The sequence below is a fragment of the Pongo abelii genome, chromosome Y (assembly GCF_028885655.2).
Source record: "Pongo abelii isolate AG06213 chromosome Y, NHGRI_mPonAbe1-v2.0_pri, whole genome shotgun sequence".
Lineage (NCBI taxonomy): Eukaryota > Metazoa > Chordata > Mammalia > Primates > Hominidae > Pongo > Pongo abelii.
Genome location: NC_072009.2, coordinates 42,574,031 through 42,580,193, shown reverse-complemented (window position 1 = coordinate 42,580,193; position 6,163 = coordinate 42,574,031). Strand labels below are relative to the sequence as shown.

The 6,163-nt window shown below is 35.2% G+C and overlaps 1 pseudogene; it reads left to right on the top strand.

Moving 5' to 3' along the window:
- The first annotated feature begins 5,529 nt into the window (after positions 1–5,529).
- On the top strand, positions 5,530–6,163 carry LOC129047457 (ras-related protein Rab-9A-like; annotated as a pseudogene).

Below are 6,163 nucleotides of genomic sequence, written 5' to 3'. Positions count from 1 at the left end.
ATGGGTTTTTTGGCTGTATTAATATGGGATGACTTTCAAACATTGGATAAAAATAAATTTTTGAGACGTCACTTTTTTTCTTGTTTGAATATATATATATATATATAAATGCATATATGTACACATATTTGAACATGTATATAAAGAAAAGTAACACCACACACACACAAACACAATCTCCTTTCCTTGACCATGGAAACAATGTGCTCATTATGTCAAACCAGTCTCTTTCTTGGTTGAATATGGGTGTGCATTTCACATAAAAATTTTCCAGCCTATTTAAATTTACATTTAAATGGGGCATGTCTACACTCATCTTTTTTGTTCCTTCTAAAAATTTTTATTTTCTTTTGAATACCAATATCACATGTCCTTGTTTGTTACATGGAATTATTGCATGATAGTGGGTTATGCCGTGTGGATTTCATCACCAGCTAGTAGGCATGGTATCCAACAGGTAGCTTTTTAGCTCACTTCATTTTTTTTATTCTCTACATTTCATTAGTGTCTGCTGCTTCCATTTTTATATGAATGTATTTCAATTCTCATCTTCTGCTTACACATGAAAACATGTGGTATTTTTTCTGTTCCTGTAATAAATATGGCCTCTGCCTGCATTCGTGTTGCTGTAAATGTCATTTCATTCTGTTTTATTGCTGCATGGTATTCCTTTGAGCATAGAAACATTTTTTTTAATCTCATCTACCACTGATGAACTGAATACTAGTTTTCTTTATCCACTCCACCTAGGTTGACTCCATGTTTTTTCAAATTTGTGTAGTGCTGCATTAAAGATTTGAAAGGATGTATGTTTTTGTTGGGATGATGTATTTTTCATTTCTGGACACATACCAATGATAGAATTTCTGTGTGAAATGTTAGCTTCTTTTTAAGTTATTTGAGAAATCTTCAGCCTGCTTTTTTAAGTGGCTGAACTCTTCTGCATTCTCATCACCAATGGAGAAATATTTTTTATTCTCTGCAGCTTCATTAGCACCTGTCTTTTTAAAAATTTTTTGACTCTTAAATAACAGGCATTCCAACTATTGTGAGATAGGATATCATTGTGGTTTTGATTTGCATTCATGAATAAATTAATCATTTGCATTCATGAATAAATTAATCAATATTTTATGATATATTTATTAGCCACTTGCATGTCTTGTTTAGAGAAAGGTCTGTTCATTAATTTCAGTACTTTTAATAGTTATTTGTTTTTTGCTTGTTGATGTGTTAGTTTCCTGTAGATGCTGAATTTTAGGCTCTGTTGGTGCAGCTGGGAAATATCTTCTCTTGTTCTTAGGTTTTCTGTTTGCTCTACACTAATCCTGATGACAATTGGCTCAATTTTGCAATATCTTCCTAAAAAATAGAGCATTCTGTGCTCATTTTGGAAAGATAATGGAGTCTTTAGTGTAACACTCCTGACTTCTCTGTAAATTGATAAAAGCTTATATTTATATCAATATAGGCCTTTTTCTTCTTTATTGGACATAGAGGTGTCCTTGCTCACTATATAAATCCTGTGCTGCACATGCATAGGTAGTACCATAAGCCTTTAGGTTGCATCAATCCTGGTTGTTCAGTTTTATTATGATTATGTTTATTCTTCTTTAACAGGCATGCATAGTGCCAGGTAAATCAAACCTAGCTTTGCTCTAATTTTGATGTAAATCAAAGTTTGTCGATTGTATACAGTTAGGCAGAATATTTCCAATGTCTGCAAGAATATTCACATACCTTGTTTATTTTGCATATAAAGTAACCCATGTGTTTCAGAAACATTGGTCACTTGTTTCTTTATAATACTGTACATCTCTCCTAAAAGAACATTGAAAACTGCTTGAAGAGAAATACACTCTTTTTACCTTTATACCTGCTGTCTTTGACCATCATTGAAAATCAACACAAGCTTACTAGCTGTATGCAAACTGAACTCTTTCTTTCCTTGTCCTAGATTTAGAACTTTCTGATAAGTTCTGGGTTAATCCTACCAGTTCACTAATGTGAGCTTCTTGTTTGTGAATGAACAGACACATATACACACATTTGAATTTTTAAAATTCTTGCATACGAATAAGAAAGCTTAGGAGCTATCTTCTGAATTCTAGTTTTTTTGAACTGAGATGCTAAATTTAAATTTGTATGAACAATGGCCTTTTCTTTCTCTCAGATAGGTGAAAGCTTTTGAGACATTTATCCCTCCCTAACATATATATATGTATATATATATATGTTTTGAGGCAGGGTCCCACTTTGTCACCCAGTATATAAATTCACGTTAATATACAAATCAAAGTAGGTCAGTGTTCCTATATTTTATTTATGTATACAGATATATATGTGTGTACTTATGTATGTGTGCAGTGTAAAGAAGAATACTTACAGCTAACTTCACACACTGTATTCAATGTAGACATGCTAGGCTTTATAAATCACATAGATAAATGCCATATTCTTGAAGGAAAAGTGTGGTGTTTGTACCTACCAGTCATTTTCATTACAAGTAGGAAGACTTTCATAAGGCTAGGGCTTAATAGAACAAAAAAAAAATCATATTTAGGAATGGGAATGTACAGTGTCAGAAAACAAAAATGGTACCCACTATGGAAAAAGTATAATCAGCTACAATGAAAAACTGCAAACACAAGCGCAGAATTCCAAAAATAAATCAAAATATCAAAAAGAAAAGCTCATTTATCTTGCTCTTATGGGACAGGGCAAGCTCATTTATGTTCAAGACAGTAGGACACAGGCTTTATGCAGCAAGGATCTTACACACATGGCAACTAAAAAATTCACAGAAGAGCATACAGGTCTGCAGCCAGAGTTCATATATATGTAACAATACTTTTTCAAACAGAGAGTTGTATGTTTACTACAAAAATAAGAGGTCAAAATTTAGTTTTTGCTACATAATTACTGATTACTTGACCTGATATGAGCATGCCCCATGCCTGTGTAAACTCTGGCTTCCACTTGTCATTAAGGTAGGTAAACTGTAACTTTCAAAGCTCAGACCTTCCTTGTATATGAGTGACATTGTTCAAAACAACCCAAACATTCTTAACTTTCTAAAAAACAATAACAAAAACAAAAAAAAAATGATCTCCAGGTTTATGCTTGAGAGCTTTTAACCTAAAAATAAAAGTTAGTTGAGGTAATATGTCAGCAGAAGTTCTTATTTATATCCCTGCTCTCCTGTTTTATAATTTGTTGACCAAGTGGGTGAAGGATATGAACAGACACTTCTCAAAAGAAGACATTTATGCAGCCAAAAGACACATGAAAAAATGCTCATCATCACTGGCCATCAGAGAAATGCAAATCAAAACCATAATGAGATACCATCTCATACCAGTTAGAATGGCAATCATTAAAAAGTCAGGAAACAACAGGTGCTGGAGAGGATGTGGAGAAATAGGAACACTTTTACACTGTTGGTGGGACTGTAAACTAGTTCAACCATTGTGGAAGTCAGTTTGGCGATTCCTCAGGGATCTAGAACTAGAAATACCATTTGACCCAGCAATCTCATTACTGGGTATATACCCAAAGGATTATAAATCATGCTGCTATAAGGACACATGCACACATATGTTTATTGTGGCACTATTCACAATAGCAAAGACTTGGAACCAACCCAAATGTCCAATAATGATAGACTGAATTAAGAAAAAGCGGCACATGTACACCATGGAATACTATGCAGCCATAAAAAATGATGAGTTCATGTCCTTTGTAGGAACATGGATGAAACTGGAACCATCATTCTCAGCAAAGTATCACAAAGACAAAAAACCAAACACTTAATGTTCTCACTCATAGGTGGGAATTGAACAATGAGAACACATGGACACAGGAAGGGGAACCTCACATACCGGGGCCTGTTGTGGGGTGGAGGGAGGGGGGAGGGATAGCATTTGGAGATATACCTAATGTTAAATGATGAGTTACTGGGTTCAGCACACCAACATGGCACATGTATGCATATGTAACTAACCTGTACACTGTGCACATGTACCCTAAAACTTAAAGTATAATAATAAAAAAAAATTGCTGACCTCATAATTGAAAAAGAAACTTTTATTGAATACCTAGTGAGATCCTTGATTATATAATCTTAGCTATATTTCTGGCATTTTTCATAACTTTCTCATGCTAAATATCTGGCTTTTATAATTTCAAACTTCATCAACTTAGATAGGGATAAGAGCTTCCTGGCTTTACATAAGCTTGATGCCTTTCTTGGGATGGATCTGGGGTCATAGGCTGTATGTGGGCTTCCTGTCTTTGCCAATCTTCACATTTCTCTTTGATTTAAAAGATAACTGTCAGAGCCATACAAACGATAAACTGCTATTTTATTGCATATTGAATTCTATTTTCTGATTGAGAAACCCTGGACCCTCTATTTTAAAGATATAAATATAACAATTGAGATTTATAAATTATAGACTAGCTTTTTGGATAGGAGCATGTCTATGCTTTTGTCTCTTTCCTGTGGACATAGATTGACCATTTAAATAAAACCTGGACTCTTCCTTTTTGATAAAGAACAATTATCTGTAAATATACAGAAAGTGCACTTCTAGACTATGGATGCAACTGTCCATCTATGTAAACCATAAACTTTCTCTGTCTATTGAGATCTAAAGTTTACACTTGAGTAAGCTATGACAGTCTTTTTTTTTTTTTCTTTTGGGATGGAGTCTTGTGCTGTCACCTTGCTGGAGTGCAGTAGTGCAATCTCGGATCACTGTGACCTCTGCCTCCTGGGTTCAAACAATTCTCCTGCCTCAGCCTTCTGAGTAGCTGAGATTACAGGCACCCACCACCATGCCCAGGTCACTTTCGTGTTTGTGTGTATTTTTAGTAGAGCTGGGGTTTCTCACCATATTGGTCAGGCTGGTCTTGAACTCCTGAACTCAAGTGATCCACCCACCTATGTCTCCCAAATTGTTTGGATTACAAACATGAGCCACTTTACCCAGACTGTAAAAGCCTATTATAAAATGTGGTGTTGGGTTTATCCAAACCTGTCTGTTCTTTCTGGCCCAGATATAGCTATAACGTTTCCAGCTCTCTAAACTCCCTTAAATGCTCTTTGAAGTATAAATATTGCTATATCAGAAGCATGAAAACTGTGATCTCTTAATCATCTTTAACATACTATAGTGGGACTTACTATGAGCAGAGAGAGACTTATCATAGAGTAAAAGTTCAGAGCAAGAGCTTTGGGGTCAGACTTGGGCTTGAGTGCAAACTTTGCAGTCAACTGTGACCTGAGAAAGGAGAAGAGTGAGCCCTTCCCAGTTGTTTTAGATGATATGGCTAGTATGGTAGCCTGCATACGGCTAAATGCTCAGCCATGTAAACAAAAGTCTTATTATTAGGTTTTCCCTGGGGCTATATATTTTGCTTCAGCTAAATGCTGATATTCATAGAATCTTGTAGAAGAATAGGTAGGTATAAAGAAATGCAATGGTGCATTTATATTTTACAGAGTTCTTGAAGCTCTTGAGATTAATGGTGGCAGGAAATTCATCACTTTTTAAAGTAATTCTCCTTGGAGATGGTTAAGTTGGGAGGAGTTCAATTATAAACAGATTTTTAACTAATAAGTGTGATATACAGCTCTTTAAGACAATAGATGTGAAATTTTTAAATAAGATTTGGAAGTGGATAAATATTTTGTTGCCATGCAGATCTGGGACATGTCAGGTCAGGAGTGATTCTAAAGCTTGAGGACGTCATTTTACAGAGATTCTGTTTGCTGCCTGCTTACTTTTATTATCGATGATTCACAAAGCTTCCAGAACTTTAGTAACTGGAAGAAAGAATTCATATATTATGCAAATATGGAAGAACAGGAGAGGTTTCCTTTTGTGGTTCTGAATAACAAGACTGACATAAACGAACAGCAGGTGTCTGCAAAATAAGCCCAAGCTTGTGCATGGATGACGGCTACTATTTTTACTTTGAAACAAGTGCAAAAGATGCCACAAGTGTGGTAGCAGCCTTTGAGGAAGCGGTTTGAAGAGTTTCTGCAAACAAGGTTTTGTTGGATCAGTTGACACACACAGACATGGTCAATCTTCATTGAAAGCCCAGGACTAGCTAATCTTGCTGTGAATTTTTAGAGGTTGTTGATGCATTCTAA